This window comes from Daktulosphaira vitifoliae, unplaced genomic scaffold, assembly GCF_025091365.1.
Source record: "Daktulosphaira vitifoliae isolate Bord-2020 unplaced genomic scaffold, ASM2509136v1 Scaffold_3, whole genome shotgun sequence".
NCBI lineage: Eukaryota > Metazoa > Arthropoda > Insecta > Hemiptera > Phylloxeridae > Daktulosphaira > Daktulosphaira vitifoliae.
In genome coordinates this window covers 32920444-32948354 of record NW_026099574.1, presented here as the reverse complement: position 1 = coordinate 32948354, position 27911 = coordinate 32920444, and the positions used below count along the sequence as shown (strand labels likewise).

Below are 27911 nucleotides of genomic sequence, written 5' to 3'. Positions count from 1 at the left end.
TTATTAAAACATTACCGGTTTGGCTTGTTAATTAAGTGTTGGTTTAACGGGTAATTATAAATTAGTTTATTGATTATTTTCTAGCTGCTGCACGTACTAATTTCATGTATACACTTTTGAACAGCAATTTATTAATTTATGTATGTTTCAACCAAAAATATATATTTTCATTTCACAAAGTTACAGCATACAATACAGCAACAAGGGGTTTTCTCTGGGGTTTTAAAAATATATCTTTGCAAAAAAAATTACTCTTTACAAGAATTTTTCAAAATANTATATATATATATATATATATATATATATAGATAGATAAAATAATAGTATATATTGGAGAAAATTGTTTAATAACCTTAAAAAGTCATATGTCTAGTTCTAATATAATACTATTTATAACAATTATTAAAATTTACAAAGCACCTTGACTTACATTACAATTTTAGAAAAACATATTAGAATCTATTAACTACTTATATAATTACTAGTTTACTAGTAATTATAATTTTTATAATAACATGATTCTATTGATATCTGTCTACCATAAATTCTATTTTAGTAACATAATATTTACAAATTTATTTACACCTTGCCGTTTTGGAAACTTGTCCTTGTCAATTCATCAGCTTAAGGTTTTATTTATGATATTTTATTTTAGTTGGTATAATTGGTAATTATTAAATTTAATCGCAAAATAAATAAGTAGTATTATTTAAATACTACTATTGACAGATGAAATATCTGTACATTCGTGGTCTTTTTACTATATCTATTTATTTTCAAAATAATTGTACTTGTTCAAGTGTTCTACTATATTGTAGTTTAACGCTCAATCAAACTGTATTAACTATACTTTTGATAGTTCGCAACTGCACATCATTTTATCTCAGTGTAATATGTCTGTAAGTTAATCAGTCAATCTTTCATTTTACCCTCTGCTCATGGGAATTCGTTTCTTGAACACAAATAATAATTGGACTACCCCAAATCATTTATTTCTATACTTGCGTTTGTAAGTTTGTTCTTGTGATAATTTCATTTTAAATGATTTTTTCATGAAATTACAAACACAGCGTTTATTGTCATATGACGAATGAGATTAACATTAATCAGTTAGACGATAAAAGGTTTTATGTGGCTCTTTAAAAAGTTTATTTACCAAGATTCTTAGATTAATTTTTTTCATTAACTACTCTTGCATAATATGGTTTTAAAAAAAATCTTAACGCTAGCTTTAACGGTAAGTACCCTTTTGGTGTTCACTTTGAATTTACTTATTGAGCGAGTAAAATAACAATTTATAAACCTTATTTTATAAAAATAAATCAATATTTCTATAGAAATAGGAATTTTATGAAATAACGTCTAATTAAATACAAATGTAAACCGTTACGAAATATGCAACTCTCGTTTAAGTAAATTTTTTCATTGTTCTAAAATTTTGCAAATAAATATAAATATTGGTCATATATTTTATGGTTGATCACTAAAACGTTGATTAATGGAACAGTTTTGTGTAAATAAAGGTTAACAACATTATCTTTGATTTAAAATATATAATTCACATCTAATGAAAAATATTTAAGAAATTTATACAAAATTCAGCAATTTTTTTCTATTAAAATTGAATTTATAAAATGTTAATATTTTTGGTTTGCCCGATATCCAATTGTTCAATATAAATTTAAAGGACATTTGAGTTAAATATTTACTTGCGAAGAATTTACGGTTTTTACAGCACAACGTGAGATTTTCAATTTGTACATGTTGCCCATGGTTTTAATTATTAATACATTCATTGTCAGTTGTTATTTTCCAAAATCAAAAAGTGCACTCAAATGGCAACACACTATACGACGTCAAGTGTATTTGCTGTTCCTACACTAAAGTCATTAGTGGCCATAGAAAGCGGACGATGCAATGAACGACCCACCTAAAAACGAAATTAAGAACACATCTTGTTAAATAATTTCAGCCTCCGATGTCTTCATAATATTGAAAAAGTTGTCGAGTGGGTATTGATCATGCAATTACAGTGTTTTTCTTGTTTAGTCTCGATCATTATGTACTATCATCGCATGGCTATAAGTACCGTTTTAGATGTGATGAATTCACTTCTAATGAGATAGTCGGCTTAATGCGAGTGTTATGATGCCGGTGGCTACTCTAAAGTAACTCTGGAAAATGTATACATTTAGACTAAAATTGGAGAGTTAACGCGTAGAGTAGCGATACCTCATTGTACACTTACCCATCTCATAATAGCAACAACGCAGCAGCAGCAGCCCTTGGGCAGACGACATAAAGTCCAAGGCATTCGTGTCGTAAATCTTACTAGTCGGAACAAATAAAAAAACAATTAAAAAAAAACCACAACAACCACTTGGATAATGATAGTCAAGTGGTACGTCGGCCGAAGTTCGAAGCTGCCACGTCTCCCCAGCTAGTTATAGGTTTATTATAACTACCTGTCAACTGAGATAATTTACTCAGGCACGACTCGTTTGATAAATAGTCTTAGTATTCATATTACTAACAGAAGAATACCGTCCTGGACCATACACGCGTGTAATACTCCTACTATGATCCCCGTGTTCGAAAAATATTCATCTCTCTTCAAAATTTCTGTTAGCACCAATTAGCAGTATCTATAAGACGTTATCGATTGTATCTATTATGATTGTCTCGTATGTGTTATCACCGGTATTCGCATCCATGGCATTAGATTCAATGATTTATTAGTTGTTCGAGGGCTCCGATAATTTCGTTTTAATTTATAGTGACACTTAGAGTGCAAATTTCTCAGACTTATTAGCATGAAAAGTAAATTGCACACTCTTACTTCATGTTATAGGTGGTGATAATCTATTGGTGTAATTATTGACCGTCAAATTATGTTCGAATTGTTTTTTGTGAAAGGTGGTCGAGACGGGATTGTACAACAACAATAATCGTCCGGATTAACATTTATATTGGTTAGCAACGGTTTTAGACGCGAAACGTTTTTTTAACGAGATATCGTACAAAACCAATAATACCACCAAAGGACAAGAAAACAAGAGACTAGGCGGCGGCGAAATTCATAATGTGTTTCGGTGTTTTCCAAGCACTTATCGCGTACTAGGGGTGGTAAATCATTGGGCAATTATCTTGGTCTTGCCTCGGGTCGGGATACCTTTTATAGCCTCTCTCTCGTCTATTTGCTGGCACACATCATTGCTATACGAAATTATTGTTAAAGAACAAGACGCGAAAAAGAAAGAGAAGAATGTAAAAACAATAAAATATTATATTTAAAGCGAGTCTGTTATTTGTTTCTTTTATTCTTTTTTAACGCCTCCGAAGTGAATCGACCGACTTTACATTATTTAATTTAATTTACGGTCATCGGTTGTAATAAAAACAATGTGCTTCGTTTTAAGTAATTTATTATAACTCGCACTGGATCGTCGTTATCTTGGCTTATACTTAAATGCTGCATATTCGATTGGCTGCCAAGACACAATAACCATTATCTTTTAATTTGTATGCTTATTTGTACGATTATATACGAGAACTATCTCGTACTACTACAAACGTTACAACGGACATAATAAATAAAGTTGGCAATAATAAGCTGAGAAACATGATTACTATTTTTTAAATAAACAGCAGCAATTCTCTATTGATTTGACTAAACAAATTTATTGAAAACGGTTTATCATAAAAACATTAATTTTTCGTTCGAAAATTATGTAAATTATCTGGTCGGCAAATAACTATCCGTGAAAAGTGAAAAAATTAGTTCATATTTGTCGTAATGTATTAAAAGGCGTTGAGGGTTGCTTCGTTCATCACTCACCAGAAAAAACCGATGTATGTAATTAGGAACGAACGACTCGAAACGATTTACTACAATATACGGTTTTTTTATGGTATTTAACCGTAATACACGTCGAACCCGAGTTACCGATACATAAATAATATATCAATGGTCTCGGTTTTAAAAGGTATAATAATACAATGCAATCAACAACTTGTGGTTATCCAATAATATCAATATGATTGAAAAACTCGTTTTACCATCGTAATAGTATTTAACATTAGTTATTTTACATTAGTTGGAAGCGACGGCCGGTCCGCTATACCGAATAAATAAATTGTTTGACTTCTTATTTGTTAACAATGGTTAATCATGGCAGATGTTTAGCGAGGCAATCGAAACGATATTGAGGAATAATAATAAAAATAATGTGTAGTGGCCCTCGGGGTACGGCCCATATATAATAATGAAAACATTTACTTGTGGTGTACATTTTGATTTCATCGATCAAGTGTGAATTCTGTTTTAGGCTACTTGCTGCCTGCGGTTACACACAAAGTCACCTGGGGTTTCACATTGCCTCTTCGCGCCTCTTGAGTACGTTATTGCTGCTGGTACCAAGCACCACCCTTTAAAGACACCTTTGCACCCCTATACAAAGTAACTACAACATTTTAGGTACAAATAATGGTTAACACTCTTCTATTAAATTCGTTTCATAGTTAATTTTTTACTTTCGCGTAAAACATATGAACACTGTGATCAATTCCTGAAAATTCTAAGCACGTTCATTCACAATCTTGTTAGCCTTTTTACGAATTAATACGTGTTCTCGAGCATTAAACGCATTGTAATTTTAATTAACGCAATAATTGTATACGAATATTCCGTCAAGTCAAATCATCGATTACAAAGTTAGCTTGTATATAAAATACTTCATCAAGAACGGTATGTTTGTCCTTTAGAACCATTAAAAAACTATTACTTCATAAACTTACTCGATTGTATATTTATAATCATTAAATTGTATTCGATATGCCTCGTTTGTTATTAAATTAAAAATCTGCGCATAAATTAGATACCTTTCAATTAATATTTAAATATTGTTATCGTCCCATAACTCACGTAAAATCCTATGTAATTTAAATAATTAGCTTGAACTTGAACTGGTTGTTGAGTAATCAAAAACTGCGTTTATTAATTATTAAATCCGAACATAATTTTATTTATTTTAACATTCTAACAATATTTTTCATTGAAGGAGATATTGTTCGTCATTATTTTTATGTTGTAAAAAATTATACATCAGTATTACAGAAAACTAATTTTTATATAAATATTATTGTAACATCGAAGTAAAAATGTGTAATATATTACATTTCATGGAATGGCCAAAACAAGTTAAAGAAAGAAATAAAATATAGTTATGTTTATCATAGTACGTACAACTTCTATAATATTTACAAATTTAATGTATCGTGATAATTAAAAGTGATAATTTTCATTAGTTATATTGTAAGTTTTCTTTGAGCTAACTTACAAGTTCATTCGACTGTGACAATAATTGAGTATTTGTTTAAATATTCAAAGTCATAAAAACTGTATTACAAGATTTTCGTTTTTCTTTGTCGTGGAATATTATTCGAGTAAATTGATTATTATATAATACGTTTATTAAACAACAAATATGATTATCATGCGAGTGCAATATTTACATTCAATAATCATGTTAAAATTATCTAATGACTAGGATGAAAGTGCAATAATCATATTTCTGACGTCTCTACTGTCATTTTTCTAAAACACTGTGAATTATGTTTAAAGAATTTGTATCTAAATATATATATATTTTTTAAAAGAATAATAGGAAAATCTACTGCATTTAGCTATATAGTAATCATTTTTAAGTTATTAAATTTATTATAAATAAAAATTATTTTTGTGTTATAAGCAATTAAATAAACTCAATTTAATTTTATTTGATGAGTACCATTGATTTAAGAATAGTTTTGTGTGAGAAAATTCAATTAAAAATACAGTTATTAAATTGTATAGATCTTCAAATAATAATTGTATTAAAACTTATTATTATGTGGAAATGGTACAGTTTTAAAGATTTTATTATTTTTTGTACATCAATGTGGTACTTATATTGTATGATAGGATTACAAAGCAAACATATAAATACCTTTGTAAAGAGTATATTGTTATTATTTCATTTTGTCCGTTATTTATATTGTTTTAATACAACTTAAAACAACAATACTTCAATTGGAAAGTAACGATTGGTATTTCAGTAATGGTTGTAATTATGTGTTTACCACTCGAACTATCATTCGATTTATGAACAAGTTGTATTCGAGTGCCAGTAAAAATGTTAAACCGATCGCTAGTATTCTACAAGTTTATTTGGATCGTCACACATTTTTGTAAAATATAAATACCGTAAGTAATGTAAAAATTATGAGGCGAAATGTGTGTACCCATTATTATATTTTCCAACTTTACTGTCATTTCAATTTATTAACATAGTGTTTCCTCAATGAAACCACAACGATTTGACGATGACGATATTAAACCGTTTACAACCGCCTCATATGAAGTCGCGGGGCAGCATTCAGATACGTGTAACCACATTTCTATGATATTATAGTCGTGTACAGCTACTTAAAAAGGAAATTATACGGAGAAGTATGTCTAAATATTATAGTTTATGTGCACACGAGATAACTACCGTACCAATAGTCTCGGAGGCGGCAAACGTACGCGTTTCAAATGCTTTAAGTGTATACCTAAGCTACTAGTATACCAGCCGCTAGGGGTCCTAGAAAATTACATATTAGCTATTTATTGAGCAATTTCAACTTGTCATTAGCATACGTAATCCGACAAATAAAATTCACAAAAATTATACGCTTCAATGGTAGTTGTAAATGTTTTTTTTGCTGCCCATCTGCACTGTTTTTTATTTACCTATTATAAAGGTGATGTTTAAAAATCATACATGAAAATCCTAAAATCAGATAAACTAGATATAACACGTAATGGTCTATTCTTCTCAAATATATTAATACATAGATTTTATATTAATTATAGAATCTTAGTTCCATGTGCACATAAGTTCATCGTGTTATCGGCTTACATGTCAATTTAATGCCACCGTAAGTGTGAGAAAAATAAAAATTAATAATTGAACACATTTTATTTCTTACTTTGGTTTATTTGAATTGATGACGCATTTTAATAGATTTATTTAATAAAATATCATTTTCAATCATTTATTTTTAAGTCACCTTTGTCTTTAAATCCGATTTAAAGTTACATTTGTTAAAAAAAATTTGATTTAGTACAATTAAAATTCCATACTACTCTAATTTTTATTGATTAAATGTCAACAATTCAAAATGTATAGTTTCTCTTCGTGTTGCCTCAAAGTAATTAATGATATCGGTTGATATTTTCTAGTAATTAAATTGTTTCAAAACGAAAAGTCCAGTAAACAAGCAGTAATTTTCGTGATCATATATAATTGTGGTTCGCATAAAAATTCTTAAAACAAATTTTTCCTTATAGTACTTATAGAATAGGTTTTTTGATTTATGCAGCAGCTAATATATTTAGACTTTATATTATTATACAGTTTATTATAGTAAGATGTATTACAGCGGGTGGTAATCAAATCATAGTAAGCAAAAATTCCATTAGTGATAAAATGACATAATATTTGCATTAAAATATGCGGGTGATTTGTTACACTATTTACTGAATTTTGTATTTTGATAACAATAATCACGTTTGTAAATAAAATATTTTTTAATAAAATGTACGTGGCTGGTATTGGATTTTATAAAATCCAATAATGGAAATTATTTTTATTAAATTAAGTTAAATTTTTTAACGAAAATAGGTACTAATGAGTATCTATTATAATTTTTTATTGTTTCTAAATATAGAAAACTATACTAGTGATTTTAAAGTTTTAAGCATTTTTTCTTGCTGTTTAACTTCTTAAGTAATTTATTACATTAATTGACCTGTACTTGTTTGACGTATTGCATTATTAAGATTTATATATTTAGAAATAATCCTCAATATAATGATAATATTAATAATTTATAGAATAATTCATCTGTAATCGTTAACGAAATAAAAGTAGTGTGACATGATTAAACTTTTTAATACTTGAACGTTTATCTGTATAAAATAATTTATTACTCAGTATAAACACGAAAAAATATGAGGCTTATTGCTTTATTACATTTTTTTAACGAACTCTTTCAATTATTGCATTATAACATTTACGAAAACCACGTGGATTTAACACGGTATTATTAAATATTTTTAAAATGAAATACATTGTGACTTTTTTATTATATTTTACAAATCCCATTGAATTTTATGACATATCTACTATTTTATATTTTTAGTTGCATTATTTGGATCAACTGACTTTTTCCGCGTATCGTATGCAGTAAAAATTTAAGCGATCAAATTCAATGTAACGGTTTCTTTAATTATATATATTTTATAATGAGTCAACTCAATATAGCGCCTTTTAATTCTTATAAAAAAAAAAACATTACAGTATTAAAAGTATAAATCAATTCTTTTATATAACCAGCTCTGGAGAATCATCAATATTTAGACCATATAGAATATCATAATATTTTTTATTATAATTTAGATTCAAAATGAAAAATTTAAAAAGCTAAAGATATGCAAAAATTTTAAAATACTAAAAATGTATAAAATTTAATGAGCCGTAGAAATGCATAGCTATTAAAAAGTAATAGACATACACAAAATTTAAGAAGATATGGAAACGCGTTAGATTCAATAAACCATAATAAATCGTTGACATAATAACAGTAAACCAGAAATGATAGATAATATGTGAAATAAATAATACACGTTATACATTTTAAGTTATTAAATTTTATCTGAACTGTTTAAATTTTTTTTTAATTTCTAGTTTCATTTATTTCTTATTTATTAATCATAAAGAACTTTTTAAATTTATTCTTTATCAAATCATAATCCAAAATTTCTTTTTAAAATTATAGTAATTTTGAGATTATTTTTTGGCTTTTTCAGTAGTATTTATTTCTCAATTTTTAAGTGGTTAAATACTTTTATTATCTATTCCCTTGTCCCTTATGAGGGTAACGATTTAATTTTTTTTAATAGCAACATATATATTTAACCAGCTCATATAATATAAAATAATGTAACTAATCTAATAACTAGTTGATAATAACTTTTGAACTGGTACCTCGGAAGTTATTAGCAGAAAGGAATGAACGCTGAGATGTTTTGTCTGGTGTAAAAAATAGTCAAAATTGAGAAAGACGGTATAGTTTCCGTGGTGTAGCGGTTATCACATCTGCCTAACACGCAGAAGGTCCCCGGTTCGATCCCGGGCGGAAACATCAATTTTTTTTAAATTTTATTATGAAAAATAAAAAATGTATTTATATTGAAAATTAAAAATTTTACCTAATACACGAATTATAAAAAAATAAAAAAAAATATTATTACTTTTAATTTTATTGAAACTTTTGAAGAAATATATTTACATAAAATGATTTAAGAATAGGTAGATTTGAATTTCTTAAAAAAGTAATCAATACGTTATTTCTATTGAAAAATTTTGTATTGAATATTTGGTCAATATAGTTGATAAATAATAAATAATTGAAAAATGTATATTTGTTTGATAATGCGTTTTATGTATGAAATATAATCATATGTATTATTTGGATCGTACAGTTAACTCTTTATTACAACTTCTAACATTTTAGATGGCTGTATTGAGGTACTTTTTATAGTGATATTTGTTCCCTGGTTAATATTTTCTTGATTTCTTATTTGTGATTTTTTTTTATTAATATTATTATTTTTAATATTACAGTAGAGATTCATACATTTTTTATATTATTTCATTAATATCAACATAGTACTTAACTAAATATTCGTAATGTTTTGGAAAAACGCATACAATGTTCGAAAATAAAAATGAAAGAAAATATGGTCAAAATTAATCATAGCTGAAATTTAGTCTTCAGAAAAATAAAAAAGTTCAAAATTATGTATATAAGGATGTTGAATCCAAATTTTATTATTATTTTTAATATACATCACTCAAAGAGAGGTTCGGTGTAGTAAATTTTGTTTTTTGCTAATGCGACTATGTTAAGTCTTTGGAATATTAAAGAATATGGTGTTTCAATAATGTGAAAGAAGTAAAAGCAACGACACCAACTACAGTCACAAAAATTTAAACAATTTGAAATAGGCCCAAAACAGTGCAAAAAGATTGTCGGACGAAGAAGCATTAGCACTAATTATATTTGTAACTTCAATATTTAAAGTTATAAGATATAAAAGAAAGTTGTTTTACCTCATGGCCACGACTTATTTCCATTATATCGTGATGTTTTAAAGGCAAAAGAATTGACATACCCACCTGGGTAACTATTAGTGAAACTAACTAAATGTACCACTACAGTTTTTACTAAATCACATTGCCAAAAAGTTGTCAAATTTCTTGAAGACAATGAAAGCTAAGAAATTCTTAATTTTTGACGTGATTAATATCGCGTCAATGGGTAAAAGAAACCAAAGAGATGACAAATAACAAAGAGCAAAAAATATTGTATCAAGTAAAAAATTTTAATACGTTCTATCCAAATTTTTGTACAACATAATAGAATTTTTTAATATCTATAGTCGATGGAAAGGTTTGTAACACTTTAACATAAATCAACAGTACACAGGAGAGCTATATTTGTGACATAATTATTTCCAATATGAATTCTATTGAAACATATATATAACATAACAGATAAAATCGATGATTTAGAAATTTATTGATTTGAGTCTTTACATAGTAAAATTCGATTTATGGAGTTAACTTTGAATATTGACTATCGCATGGATTTCAGATCATGATAAGCTACTCTAAAAGACAATAAAAGAGCGCTACTGGAAAGCCGAAAAAAGTATATTTAAGTAGAATTAAAAAAAAACGGGTTTTTAATTAATTTTCCAAAATATAGGTTTTGGTAATATTAATGACAGCAATACCGATCATCTTTTCTTTGGAAATATACAGTGGCAGCTGATTTAACACGAGTGATTTTAGGTTAATTCAACAATTTGGGACAATAGTAGTACTGTGTGAGTTATTATGAAATAGACGTTATCGCTTTTGTTGATTATTATAAAGTAATTATACTTACAGTTATAGTCATGATACTAAATGTCACCTAATGTTTAAAAGATATTAATTCATAAAGGAGCAATAGCGCGACATATGATTTTACCAATTAGTCAATTATAATTGATCAGATAATTATCTGAGGAGGTTGCCGAAATTCGTCACAAATATATACGAGACTACAGATTACACTATACCAGGAAATTTATTAGAGAAACTACTAATTTTGATATATTTAACAGGTTGCTTACTAGCATAGTAGTATATAAATATTTACTATTCATTCTAACACATGAGAAAGTAATTGCTATTAGATAAATAATAATTTTACTGTATTCATTTTTTATTTCAATTAGATAGAAGAAAGCGGGGCAAAATGATCAAAAAAGTATAGTAATATTTGTGAATTATTTATGGGAATATTTTAAATTGTATAAACCAAACAATAACCAATTTTTTCAACTTTTATATTATTTTAAATCACACTTATAATTTTTTTGAAAGAAATATATAATATAAAAGTAATGTTAGCTTCGATGCGAAGCTGAGAAGGTATTTATTTTACTATGACGTTTTTTTTTTTTTTTGTGTCTGTTGCCACTTTTTCTCAGCTCTCACTGGACCGATTTCTTTCAATAGTACGTCAAAAGATCACAAATCGTATCTAGTTGGAGACATTACCCTTAAAAATTGAAAAAAATTCCCTCGTTCCCCGAAAATGGGGGAAATATCCAAAAAAATTACAAATTTAAAAATCAATAAAATTTTTCATTTTTTTCACTTTTTTTTCTTAAAACTTCCATAACTTTTTGAAAAATAAACAAATCAACATATTTTTTTTTATACTAAAACCTTAGATATTTCCCTTTCGTTTGATATCATTTTGTTGAAAATCTAACACTTAACCTGCTCATGTGGGGGGGATTTAAAATAGCAACCTTTTTACAAAAACTAACTTTTTCAACTTAATTTTTGAAAATGTCCCGGAAATACTGCGTCCTTTAAACATATATCAAATTATCCAGAAAAAATGTAATTGAAAGAAAAAATAAATGAAAATCTCAATATTTAGATAAATTATTAAAATCCTTTTTTTTACTGTATAGTTTTTTGATCGAAATAAAATTACAGACTAATGTAGTTTGATATGCTTAACACAATGATATAATTAGGTTTGATACTTTGTTACTTAATTTTTCTATTAATTGTATTGAAGTTTTTGATTGGTACTTAGTTTGGATGTAAAAACCAAACAACATAATCATGAAACGATTGTTAACTGCTAAATCATATACATATAGAATTAAATAATAAAAACTATTCTATAACGCGTAGTCTAAGAAGGCAATAATTATTTTTAAAAACTATGAGCAAAATTATAATTGTCATAAAAGTTATAAACATTGTCAATTAAATCTGAAACAATATGCATATTAAAATAATTTTTATCCAAATTTTGTAAAAAATTAGTACAAATATCATAAACAAATTATTTAGTAGAATAACTAAACTATTTAATATTTGACTTTGTGATAAAGATGATTTTATTGAATTAAAAGGCATTATCAATGTTGATTAATTAAGAGGTGGACATCTGAATTCTGTAATAATTTGAATATTTGCCATTTAATTGTTTTACTTGAATATTACATGGTTTACACAAATATCATACTTTATATTGTATCAAAATTAATTAACGATTCTCCGTCAAATAAACTATAACTGTTTAATGTTTCTATGTAATCAATAAATGATCTAATGACATTAAAATCAACGTCTTTAAATAAATAATTGACATATATTCCAAAATCTGTTATTTTGTTCATGTAGTAATTTTCCAAATCAACTGTGACTTCAGTAACGTCGGCTTGTTTATCATTTGACATAATAGGCAAATCACGATCTGGGTAAAAAGTAACTTGATTGGATGTCTGTAAATCTTCTTGTGTATTCCAATTTTTAACTATCGTACAACCTAACCCTTCACAAAGCTTTGATATTATGATACTAATATTATAAACCAATTGTTCTGTATACTCCTTTTGATAAGTTGGTATCTTAGTTAGATCGATAGTTCCATCGCTTATCAAGGGATAATTTTTTATATGTATAGAAATACTTTCTATTACACTTTTAATTACATAGTCTTCGTCTAATGCTAGATACTTGGCGAAATCTTGAAGTGTCGTTAACCATTGTTTTGTAAGATTTTTAATCAATGATACATCTTGATGTTTAATATATAAAAATTGTTTCCAAGTCAATCTTAACATGATTACTTTGAAGAAGTTGAAAAACGTCGAAGAAAATAATAAATATGAACGAAGATTTGTATTAGGCCAATCAAACTTATGGGCATTATGATAAACATTTCGCAACTTCATAATAATATTTTCCCATTCAATACGTAAGTCGTTCATTTTAATTATCTTCATCACAGCTATGACATTATTCCCAAATTTTTTAATGTATAAAAAAAATCTACTGAACAATTTTAAATTTCCGTATGTCAAAGTTCCTTTACTGTCGTTTTCGTCAATTAGTTTTTCAATATTACTTTTGTTTTTTTGAATTAACGAAAAAATATAATCGTAGTTAGACTTTTGAGAATTATCAAAATTTAACATATCTTTGTGAAATTGGCTTTTTGTATCACAATTTATTGATTCAAAAAGTAATTTTTTGAAAACATACTTGTGACATTTCAAGATATCAGCAACTATAGAATTTTGTTTAGTAATTATTTGATATTTAACATTCTTTAAGTATGATCCAACCTTACTTAAGTACAAATTGAATAACCACAATGTTCCAATTTTAATTGCTTTGTTGAAGTACAAAGAAGCTACCTGTTTTCTTACAAAAATACGACCATCAAAAACTAAACTAATTGTGTCCTTGAAATCATAATGCTCAAGTTTGAAGAGTAATTCTGTTAATTTTAAATGATTTAAACCAGCAAACAAGTAAGAGCATTTTAATAATTCAATATCGTTTTCTTTGTAGTTGTGCGTGATTGTTCTAATATCTTTCTTATAACCTGTTTCTATCATAGCAAAATTTCCAAAATAGATAAAAAAATTAAAAAAAAAAAACAGTAAAAAAGCATTTTCTCTTAACGACTTTGGCCACATTTTGATGGCTAAAAAGAGTAATAAAGACACTTTGTATTGAATAATCTTTTATTCCACATTAAGGTATATTAGATAGTCAAAAAAAAAAAAAATTAAAAAAAATTATCAGTTTTATTAATTTTATTTATAAAATGTGTAAGTCACTTATTAAAACATGTTGAAAAATCTGTTCTTGCGATTCTAAATTGTATTAAACAAATACTAGTTTTTTAAATAAGTATTGAATTGTGTATACACAAGGTGATTCTTTTAATGCTAGTCATTTAATATCTTTTTTGAATTGTAACTTTTTTAGTAAGATTTTGTTACACATATGGTTCATTTAACTTTAGTAAAATAATTTTTAGGTCCATCCTTTATATCTTATATATCTTATATATCTTATATCTTATAGGTGTGTCAACTTTATTTTTTTAATGGCAGCATGCATATTAAAATAGTGTGTAAAATAGAAAATTATCTATTTAAGAAAATGATTAGTCGATATATATGGCTGACAATTGTATAACCTAACCATTCACGAAGCTTTGATATTATATTGTTAATATTATTTACCAATTTTTCTGCATACTCCTTTTGTTAAGTTGGCACGTACTGTTATGGCAATCTGTAAGAAGTGATATTAATGATTATTTATGAAAACTCTTATTATAATAAGAGTTTGTCTTTTCTAAAGTTCTTGACTTTATTACTTATGACTAAATTATTTAAGACATAATATCTGTGTTTAGCTATTTTTTATTTATATGAGAATCAAAATAAATTAAATGATCTAGCTAAATAAAAAAAACCCAGCACAGGGGGTCGCCGCACAGTGGTGACGTGGCATAGTTGGATCAAGTATACTGATATCTGACAGTGATTAAAATCACTATCAAAATAAAACGCTTCGATGCAAATCTTTAGATAGTGTTTAATTTTAAAAAATTGGTGGATTATTCCTAAAGCTACATGATCTGCTAGTTCCTTATTAATATCCTGATTAATATAAAGTATGTCGAATGACAAAGGGATTTTGTCACTTTTCAATAAGTTATAACATTATAAAGTTAAAAATGTAAAAAATAAAATCGAGAATTTTCACACAAAAATAGCATTCGGTAGCCATTTTCACCGTGAAGATAAAATAAAGTCCGAAATTTTTTTTTTTCATGATAAAGTATATTACATTAGCTTTAATTTAAGATTTATATAAAAGTGTCAGTCTTACCGGAACATTTTCAAAAGTCAAGTTGAAAAAGTTGTCATTTTAAATCCTTCCTATGGGCAGGTAAAGGGTCAGATTTATAAAAAGAATATACCAAATAAAAAGTAATGATATCACGTATCTATATATAAAAAATTATATTGATTTGGTTATTTTTAAAAAAGTTTTGGCAATTTTCAGTAAAAAAATTGAAAAAATTTCGAAAATTAGCGATTTTTAAATTTGTAATTTTTTTGGAGGTTTCCTCAATTTACGGAGATCGATGGAAATTTTTTCAATTTTTGAGGGTAATGTCTTTGACTAGATACNTATAAGTTAAATAAATAACGTAAACATTACAAATAAATATTTTAAGAACTAAATTGAACAGATATTTCTAACTTTGTTTGATCGAATTTATTTATAGCTAAATAAATAATTTAGCTGTTACCAATTTTTACTTGTTGATAAATTCAGGACCATTTTACAATAATGTAAAATATAATAAAAAAAGTCAAAAAGAATATTCTCGAAAAATATAATAAGATATTGTATCCATAGTACTGTATATGAATACGCTTTCTTGGTATTAAATATAACAATTATATTTATATAAAAAGATATATAATAATTTTATTCTATACATTTTTTTATCAAGTTAGTGAAACATTATAATGTATTTAAAAATGAATTCTTTAATATTTTATTTTTTATCAAGGTTTTGTCAAGTAAAATTAATTAAAAAACAAAACAAGAATTATTATTATACATTATCAAAATTATGACGCAAACATTCTACTAATTTTCATCCTTATTATTAAAAATAATTTATATCAAATAAAAATTGTTCTTGTTTGCTTTAAAAATTTGTTTGGAATATATTATTTATACATACTATCTAAATATATGAATTTTATTAGTGAATTAATTACATGGAATTTTTTTTACTGCAAATCTACTTCAGCCAATCATATTTTTAATAACACTAGTAATTCGACATTATTATACAGAATGATCCAACATTCACTGACAACTTAAATAACTGTTGATCCAGTTCATTTTTTTTCTTAATAGTTAATATAGTTGAGGGCTATAATAATAATTTTATTAATATCATTTTTATAGTTAAATTTAAAAAAATTTACAGAAAATGTTTAAAAAAATTTCAAAATAGCAATTTTAAAAAATTCTTATTAATATTTGTTTGTTAATTTTCTTTAACATTTTGTATTTCGTAAAATGTTGAGGTTTTCTGTATTTATTCTACGGTATCAAATGCTGGTACGTTATATAAAAAAGGTCAGAAGTAAACACCATATTTTCTAATTAAATATAATATGAATATGGATTTTTCCATGAAAATTATTAACATTCCAATGTTTGGCTTCAGTTAAAATAAAAACACGAACAATACCTATTATTTAATTAGTAGTTTTATCTCATTAAAGATAAAACTACTTATCTTGCTTTTCTTCTGTCCTTGTCTCAACGAGTATTTCAATTTTTAAGACCGTAAAATAACACATGAAAATTCAAATTTTCACGCACTATCATTTAAGATACTGACTATTTACAACTGAATATTAATAAGATATTTTTTTAACAAAATTTTTTTCAAAATCTACTCTATAAAATACTTATCTTGAATTATTTTTTAGATTTTATATAAAACTTAAAAATAATTAATATTTTTAATAAAATGTAAAAATATAAATTATTTAAATATAATTATAGACCAAACGTATAACTTTTATTTAAATAAAAAATCAGTAAAAAATATTAACTAGATCAAAAGTTATTTAAGTTGTCAGTGAATTCTGGGTTACTCTGTATACTGACTATAAAAATATCATCACAATCCAATCAAACAAAAAAAAATAAAATTAGATTATTAAAATTCGCCTAATTGTTTTGTATAAATCATTTAAAATTAACTAAATTGATTCTCGTATATTTACTAGATAATTTAAAATTTGTAATTAATTTAATCTTAGCTTCAATGCATACTGAAAAGCTATTGGTTTTACATACAATACAGTTGATTATAAGTAAGTCAGAAATTAATTTGTTATGAATACAGTTGGTACAGGTGCAAAATTAATTTTTTTTTTTAAAATAATGATTTCATGTACGAGATACATGGCTTCTTGATTTTTAGGAGTTATTGGCCATTAAAGTCGAAAATTATACAATTTATGCAAAATATATTCCATGAACAATAATTATTTGATTTTGATACTATAATAAATATGATAATTGGTTTAGATCAAGAACATTCATTACAATTTTTCAAGTTAAACAGAATTTAAATAGTAACCTATTAATTAATTGATAATAATACTAATTTTCGTTTAGTAATGTCATCCCTTTCACATAATTAAAATAATATTATAAATATTGAACAGTTTAGTTCAGGACTTAAAATTGAAATAATTTTTTTTTCAATTTTTATTTCGATTCAATAACATTTAACTAGTTTATAAAAAAAATTGTCTAATTAAGAAAGTGTCTGATTGAAAACTACTTTTGAACCACTACTTCCGAAGTTATTCTCATTTTTATACTTATATGGGAGAATAAGTGCGTTCGGGAAATAACTAGTTATAAACATAGCAGCACTCACTACTCACATCTAGTATTAACTTTAAATTGTTAATAATTTTTGAAATACTGACTCCAAAGATGTTATAAATCAGTCATTTTCTTAATTACTTCATTATCTATTAAATGAACTAGTTAGTTATGTACGTTTCCATTTGTCAGAATAAAGTTCACACCACTAAGAATTATACCCTAAAAAAGAATTTACAAATCATAAATCAAAAAATAAAAAATAAAATTTTTTTGATTTATGATAAACCGATTATTTTGTATATTTTTTCGATTTCTATATACGTATAAAATATTGAAATTTTTTTAACTACACACAATAATTTTAGACAGTCATAGGTCATTTTCAGTCTTTTTAAATTTACGTAAACCATTTTGGATTATTTAATTAAACACATTACATACATTAGTATTTTGAAACTTGATAACTGTCAAATTGAGAAATATAAATGTTAAATAAAAAAAAAAACCCAACACAGGGGGGTTGCCGCACAGTGGTGCGTGGCATAGTTGGATCAAGTATTATGATATCTGACAGTGATTAAAATCACTATCGAAATAAAACGCTTCGATGCAAATCTTTAGATAGTGTTTAATTTTAAAAAATTGGCGTATTATTTCAAAAGCTACATGATCTGCTAAATCCTTATTAATATCCTGATTAATATAAAGTATGTCGAATGACAAAGGGATTTTGTCACTTTTCAATAAGTTATAACATTATAAAGTTAAAAATGTAAAAAATAAAATCGAGAATTTTCACACAAAAATAGCATTCGGTAGCCATTTTCACCGTGAAGATAAAATAAAGTCCGAAATTTTTTTTTTTCATGATAAAGTATATTACATTAGCTTTAATTTAAGATTTATATAAAAGTGTCAGTCTTACCGGAACAATTTCAAAAGTTAAGTTGAAAAAGTAAATTTTTTGTGAAAAAGTTGTCATTTTATATCTCTCCCTGTGGGCAGATAAAGGGTCAAATTTACAAAAAAAAAAAATTATATTGATATGTTTATTTTTGAAAAAGTTACGGCAGTTTTTAGTAAAAAAATTGAAAAAATTTTGAAAATTAGCGATTTTTAAATTTGTAATTTTTTTGGAGGTTTCCCCAATTTACGGGGTACGAGTAAAATTTTTTCAATTTTTGAGGGTAATGTCTTCAACTAGATACGATTTGTGATGTTTTACGTATCGTTGAAAGAAATCCGTTCGGTGAGAGCTGTGTAAAAGTGGTAACAGACACGAAAAATACAAATACATCATAGTAAAATTAATACCTTCTCAGCTTCGCATCAAAGCTAAAAGTCTTTTGGTTTAATTTCTTACGTGTTTAGATTAATTTAAAACCAATTTTAACTACAAACACTATTTCAAACCGATAAAGTCTATTTGAAGTTATTAACTTTATAAACTTAATGTTATTGTAATCCCGTAAATATGATTAGAATAATCTTTTAATTAATTAAAATAAAGTAGTTTTTCCAAATTTTTTAGCTTTTTACATTTTTTTTACTGTTAATAGCAGTTATTGATCGTCCATATATCCAGTTTTCAATAAAGTAAAATTACCAGAATGTATTAACATATTTAATAAAAAGAACATTTTCATTAATTTTACATACTGTGAAAATCTGTGTTTGTGATACTAAATATTTTTTCTTCAAACACTAATATTTAGAAAAAAATATTGAACTATGTATAATATACATAGTTTTCATACTAATGTTAAAAAAATGATTGTTAAAATGAATGTTTTTTTTTTTTACCTTACACTTCCCCTTAATTTTTTTTGATATAAATAAAATTTAAATATTCAAAATTTGAAATCGATTGACTTGGAATCAATTTTTATACATTAAACATCAAGATGCATCATTGATGGAAAATCTTACGACCCAATGGTTAATGGCTCTTCGAGAATTCGCCAAATATCTAGAATTACAAAAAGACTATTTAATATAATGTGTAATAGAAAGTATTTCTGTGCATATTAAAATTATCCCTTGAAAAACGATGGAACTGTATACTTATCAAAAGGAGTATAAAGAACTATTGGTAAATAATATTAGCAATATTATATTAAAGCTTTGTGAAGGGTTAGGTTGTGCAATCGAAAAAATTGGAACATGGAAGAATTGTTACAGACATCCAATCAAAATTATCTTTACGAGAAAAATAACTGTATTAATGAATCATTTTTAAATCTATTCGAAAATCATGAATTTGTATTCATAAAAATAGTTCATAACTCAAAAAAAAAAATTAATTCTGAAATGTTACTCAAATATTTATTTAGTGGTTATTAAATCATTTATTGATTACATAGAAACATTAAATAGTTATAGTCTATTTGATGGAGAATCATTAATTGACTTTTTCACATTATAAAGTATAATCTTTGTTTAGACAAAAAACATTCAAATACAACTTTTTATTTATAACAGAATAAAGATTTATTTTTTAATTAATCAGCACACATAGCAAAATTTCATTTACTAATATACTAAATAATTTCTATATGATATATATAAAATAAATATTCTACAATTATACAAAACTTCTCAAATTTAATTGACAAACCTTATAGCATTATTTTAAATTAATATTTAATTGAAAATTTATTTTTATTGATTATAGGGAAACATTCTATACTTATAGTCAGTGACGTATGCCAGATTTTAGGATTTGGTTAGCATTTGGTTGGTACCTTGAATTTATGTTAGATATAAAAAATAATTTTAGCCATATTAAAAAATTTCATCATTTTTATAGCAATTTATTTTACTTTTAAATTTTAAAAATAATATTTAGTGGTGATTAAAGTCACTAAGAAACGGTTTGGTGCAAATCTGTAGAAAGTGTTTAATTTTTAGAAAATGGTGGATTATTTCAAAAGCAAAATGACATTCTTTTTCTTATAGTGTAATATATGAATAAATATTTCATAAATTTAAATTGATTTATTAAATATTTAATATATTTGTCCAACTTCGGAATCCATGAAGATAAATCATCAGGACAACTTTATTTTTTAATTTATAGAACGTGATAATAGTTTTAATATAACATATGTTTAAAGGACGCAGTATTTCAAGAACTTTTTAAAAACTAAAGTTGAAAAAATTGACTTTTGTAAAAAGTTGCTATTTTAAATTCCACCGGCAGTTAAATAGCCAGGTTTCTAGAAATATATATCAAATAAACGGTAAATACCGAAAGTTTCTATATAAAAGAAAATTATTTTGATTTATCATTTATGAAATATTTACAACAGTTTTATGACAAAAAATTTCAAAATTTTGACGTATTGTTGACAGAAATCGATAGACATAAAAAAAAACACATCTTAGTAAAATTAATACCTTCGCAGCTTTCCATCGAAGCTAAATAAAAAGGATATGTACATTTTATTTTTAATAATATTAACAATAGTCAATGAGGCAGTAAGTAATTTGCGTCATTAACAGATACGAAAATGTATACATGATTATGACGAAAATATAATTTTGAAATTAGTTGAACACAAAAGTGAATAATAATGAAAGGACGACAGCTACTATACTTACTAGTACGAGGAAACAAATAGGAATTAGTTCATTATTTTTATATTTTCCGTGAATTACAAATAGGCTAGCTAGAATTTTTAAGAATATTGGTATTAGTTTAGTAAAATCTAAAATTAATAATTTAAGAAATTGATTAGGTTACCCTAAGATATAGTAAAAAAAAGGAGAAAATGGAGCATTTATATAGTAAAATGTGAAAGTTATTATAAATGTTACGTAGGACAAACAAAAAGAAACATAGGGGTCACGTTTAAAGAAAATTTATGATACATTAAAAATCAAGAAGTGGAGCAATGTTCTGTGATTGAACATTCATTGACTCATTATAACTCTATTAAAGCTATGAAACTAATTAATAACTCAAATAATTACAAAGAATATGATATAAAATTAAAAATAAAAATAATTAAATAATTGGGTCTTTGGTTTACTGCAAAATTTGTGTAAACAGTCACATATAACAATTGACTAGGTAATAACATTTTTAAGTGTTACCGTATATAAGTGATGAGGTTACTATTCTATTATGGCGGAAGAAGAATACGCAAGGGAAATTATTAATGATAAAAATAGCTGCAACCACTCCTCTAGTCATAACTTTAAATTGTTAATAACTTTTGAAATACTAGCTAAAAAGCTGTTTTCGACCAGTTATTTTCTTAATTACATCATTATCTATTAAACAAACTAGTCAATTATGTACGTTTCCATTTGTAAAAATAAAATTGACACCTCTAAGCGACATAAGAGATGATTCAAAAAAATAATTATTTGCTGATTAATCAATAAATATATGTAACTAAATGGAATGAAAAATTTTTTTTTATTGCATGAATTTTGTGAGTAATTGAGTGGTTTGTGGTCAACTGATCACTGGGTATACGCAATTTACTATTACATTTTGTGGCTTTTTGAGTTTTTTCTTTTTTTATTTACTCTTTTTATATCTTTAAGTTTTAAATTAATACATTTTAGTTTTTTTTGCATACATGAAGTTTGCACTATATTATTCTGTAAATAATGTATTTTCCGCGGCGATCATTGAATTAGCTCTTAACAAGGAATTTATCGTATGGATTAATGAATTAGATTCCAATAACAGTTTCGACAAATGATTTTCAAAATTTAAAAATTAACTAAGTATGTTTATAATATATTAGCATATATATATTAAGTAATACAGTGCCAGATTTATACCTGTAATATTAGTAAAAATATTAACTATCTGCGATTGGAAGCCAATTCAATAATCCTAATTTATATGTAGGTATAGGAATAGATAAAATATTTTCAAGTATAATATAATTTTAATCAATATGTTCAATAAAATATTAGAATTAAAATACCAAAAAAATTAATATAAATATTAGGTCAATTTAAGTACAAAATGTATATTAAAATATCAGTTGAAATTAGTAGTAGTGGTTGTTTATTATGCACACTTTCACTAACACTCTGGTATTATTTATACTTATTGATTTACATGCATACGTGAAAAAATATCGAATTGGACTAATTGTTGTTTTTTTAAAGATGCATTTAATCCATTTTTTAGAAAAAACATTTGAAAGTACTTTGGCACATATTTCATTTTATTAATATTAGCGTGGCGCAAATTACATACTGTCAAAGTCGGATTGGGAGTCCACCGGTCTTCCAAGGAACACAAAAATTGCGGCAGCCTATTTTAATTAAAAATCAAACTTACTATTATTATTTTTAATTATCAGACAAATTAACAACCAATACGTATACGTAAATGATTAAAAATTTAAAAGATAAAAAATATAATAGTTAAACATAATTCTTTGTTAGATATAACATGTCAAATTACATCATTATTAGGGGCTTCGTAGGTTTATAAGGAATAACTTTTAAAGGAGACATTAAACATAATTAATGATAAATAAATAAACTACAAACAATAAGTTGAACCAATTTGCATCATATATACTTAGACCACAATTTGCTTAATTAATCATTTGCTAAACCAACCCAAATAACTAAGTGAATAAACTATTTAATTTGGAGAATATATTTGTTAGAATCGATTTTAATATTACTTTAGCATTTAGTGGTTATCTAAAAAATATGTTTATTGATATGTAATTCATTTGTTTTAGTAGTAATATTAATATATCATAGTAGGATATCATAAATTAGGAATGCAATATTTGAAGAACAATATTCTTCAAATATATTATTATATTAAAGTTATATTAAAAAAGTGTTGTCAGCATTAGCTGCACACATTAACCGTATTAAAGAAGAATTAAGCAGTTGTGATGTTGAGCAGTGAAGAACAACGAAAGAAAAATAGTTTTAATACGTAACTGAGAAGCTGTAGGTTCTTCTGGTAAGTTTTATTATTTTTTGTGTTACTATACACGATTACACCACTACTTCTAGATCTATTTTGCTCATATCATTTTAATTTATTTATTTTTAAATTGCAGCGAAACACCTGACTTCTTTAAATGTACATCGAATTAAAGATAGTACAATGTTTAATGTAAAAAAATTGTACGAAAAATCTATTTTTAAGAGTTACGAGTATAAAAATCAAATTTTTTTTTTTGGTTTACGTAATTCAAAATTAAATCAAACTAAAACTCATTTAATCAACTATTAAAAGTTGAAACGAAAGTTATAAGTTTTGTCAATTAGCAATAAAACACTGGGGTATATATGTAGAAAATTTATTATACAAGTCATGTATAAACTATTTAGTATAATAACTAAACTATTTAATGTTTATAATGTAATTTGACTTAAAAAAAAAAAGATATACCTAAATTCAGCAATAATTTGAACATTTGTAACTTCATCCTTGAATTACAGAATGTTTTTGGTTTAAACCAATTATTATACTTATTACTGTGTCAAAATCAAATAATAATTTTCCAACAACTTTTGATTGATATTCAGTTTGTAAAAAAAAAACCAAAATTATAAAATGATTGTGATTCATTAATCATTAAAATATTAAAAATAAATAATAAAAAATAAGATTTAATCGAAAAAGCAATAATTATTTTTATTATATGTCTGATAATTCATAATTAAAACAAAAGTTTGTAAACATAAAAATATTGGTAGAAAAATTAGTAAAAATATCATGAACAATTTATTTATTAGAATAACTAAACTATTTAATATTTATAGTATTACTTGACATTATAATAAAGATTACTGAATGAAAAGAAATTAACAGTGTTGGTTAATTATGAGGTGAATAAATAAATTCTGTAATAATTTAAACATTTTTAATTTCATTGTTGTACTTGAGTGTTCTCAGTTTACACAAATATCATACTTTATATTGTGTCAAAATTAATTAACGATTCTCCATCAAATAGACTATAACTATTTAATGTTTCTATGTAATCAATAAATGATCTAATGACATTAAAATTAACGTCCTTAAATAAATAATTGAGGTATTCTCCAAAATCTATTGTTTCATTCAAGTATTTATTTTTCCAAGTATCAGTAATTTCATTAAAAATTTTACTAATTCGTGCTTCATCACAACCTAAATAAAAATTAATTTGATTGGATGTCTGTAAAATTTCTTCCTTGTTCCAATTTTTAACGATTGTACAACCTAACCCTTCACAAAGTTTTAATATAATATTGCTAATATTATTTATTAATTGATCTGTGTACTGCATTTGATAAGTTGGTATCTTATTTAGATCTATAGTTCCATCGTCTTTAGAGGGATAATTTTTTATGTGGACAGAAAGACTATCTATTACACTTTTAATTATATAGTCATTTTCTAATGCCAGATACTTGGCGAATCCATTAAGTGTTATTAACCATTGATCCGTAAGATTTACAATCAATGATGCACCTTGTCGTTCAATGTATAAAAACTGTTTCCAAGTCAATCTTAACATAATTAATTTGAAAAAGTCGAAAACCATTGAATAGAACAACAAACACGAACATAAATTTGTGGATGGCCAATCAAACTTATTGGCATTATCATAAACATTTTTGAAATTCATTGTAATATCTCCCCAATGTATTTTTAAGTTGAAACTATTAATTAACTTTAACACAACAGATTCATAATGCCCAAATCTTTTTAAGTATAAATAAAATCTACCAAACACTTTAAAATTTCCGATCATTAATGATCCACTGTTGTTATTCTTGTCAATTAGTTTTTCAATATCATCTTTGTTTTTCAAAATAAATTTTAAGATGTAAATATAGTCGGACTCATGATTATCGTCAAAGCCTATGTTATCTATGTAAAATCGGCTTTTTGTATCACAATCTTTTGACTCCAAATCTAATTTTCTGTAAACATATTCGTGACATTTCAAAATTTCAGCAATTTTAGAAAAGTTTTCTTTTGTCATTTTACCATTAATTTTATCATTTATGAAATAATCTAAGTATCTTCCAACTATACACGTATACATGTTTAATAACCACAACGATCCAACTTCAACTTCTTTGCTGTAATATAATGAAGCTATTTGTTTTTTTACGAATTGGTTACCATTAAAAATTAAAGAAATTATAGCCTTGATATCACAAAGATGGTGTTCAAGAAGTAATTTAGTGAATTGCAAATGATTCTTACCAGCAAACAGGTAAGTGCATTTTAATAATCTGATGTCATCCTTATTATAGTTTTGTTTGAGTATTCCTTTGTCATTCTTATAACCAGTATCTAATGAAACAAAATTACCAAAATGGATAAAAAAATTTAAAAAAAAAAGCTGTAAAAGGACATTTTCTTTAGAAAACTGGAACCACATTTTAAATATTAAAAAGATTAATTCATATATTTTGTGTAATTATAAATAATATGATATTCTATCTGAAGTTTATTAAAGGACTTTTAAAGCTCAATATAAATATTGAATTTTATTCTATTATTAATCATAATTTGAAGCTATAGATATAAATATAAATATAAAATATATTGTTATATAAACAATATAACATATAAGTCAAAGATTATAAATATATATTAACTATTTATAAATATTATAAATATTTTAAACAAAATAAAAAATAAATTTCATACAGTTAAAAAAATGTCGTGTAATAACACATTTAGGATGAATCATTGATTCATAGAACTCTAGTTTTATTATTGATTTGGCCAATATATTTTGATCCAACAATTATTATTTTGGAATTTTTTAAAAATATATATTGCCTTCTTTGACAATGATTAAAACATATTTTTTATTAGTTATCACTAATAATAATATGATTAAAATAAAAAATTCAATTTTTATATCATTAAATATTAAAACATTATAATAATTATATTATATATATTTATATATTTGTAACTCATTAAATATTTGTCCTAAAATTGCTATAAACCCATAAAATTATTTTCATGATTACTGTGTATACATATGATGATAGTGTGTATACATTACAAACTTGGCATAAATACCATGATAAGAAATTAGATAAGGCAATTATTACTTATCACTCTCATTCAAAAGTATATTGAAAAGATAGCGTTTTCTTCTGTCCTTTTCTCAATACGTATTTCAATGTTTAATACCGTAAAATAGTACATGAAAATTCAAATTTTTACAAACTTCAAAACGCTACAGAATATTTACTACTGAATATTAATAAGATATTTTTTTACTAAAATTTTTCTTAAATTCTACTCTACAAAATAGCTATCTTAGATTTTTTTTTTACATTTTATTTAAAATTTAAAAATAATTAATATTTTTAATAAAATGTAAAAAAATTAATTATTGAGATATAACTATAGACCTAACGTATAACTATTATTTTAAAAAAAAATCAACTAAAAATATTAACTGGATCAAAAGTTATTTAAGTTGTCAGTGAGTGGTGGGCCACCCTGTATATATATATATATATATATATAATTTTATAATAGTTATTAATAACAATAATATATGCTGTAAACATAGTCTAAGGAGGCGTAATCTTTAAAAAAAAATTAATCAATGATAGTTGTATCAATATTTTTTGGATTTGTCATATTTTGGTGATACACAAAAATTATTACAAACAAATCAAATCTTTTGTAAAAAGAGACATAATAAAAGTGCTATAAAATGAATAATTGTGTATATAATAAGTAATCATAAGTTGAAAAATAGTGATAATATTGAATATCTTCTCAATTTTAAAAATTAATACAATGGATATTGTGTAAATTTAATTTTTGCTTAAAACTTGTTATTTAAAAAGAGCTAATTATACCCGTTATTTTTATCATTTTTTTTTATCGGGTTAGATCAAGAGCATTTAATTATGAAACAATAAAATAAAAATGTTCATATTATTGCACAATTTAGGTGTCCATTATTTAAGTAATCGACATTAACAGCAATATCATCTCATACATTCAAATAATACTTTAAG

The 27911-nt window shown here is 24.9% G+C and overlaps 1 protein-coding gene, 1 long non-coding RNA gene and 1 other non-coding gene across 3 annotated transcripts in view; 2 read left to right on the top strand and 1 right to left on the bottom strand.

Moving 5' to 3' along the window:
• The window catches only part of LOC126901721 (uncharacterized), a 116933-nt gene that overhangs the window by 70913 nt on the left and 18109 nt on the right, over positions 1–27911 (top strand). The window lies entirely within an intron of this gene.
• Positions 1660–4740, bottom strand: LOC126901769 (uncharacterized). The gene is made up of 3 exons (XR_007703111.1): positions 4534–4740; positions 2249–4463; positions 1660–2174 (listed from the first exon to the last, which is right to left on the bottom strand). It is a non-coding gene; the product is annotated as an uncharacterized LOC126901769 (long non-coding RNA).
• Positions 9156–9228, top strand: Trnav-aac (transfer RNA valine (anticodon AAC)). Its single transcript has one exon. It is a non-coding gene; the product is annotated as a tRNA-Val (tRNA).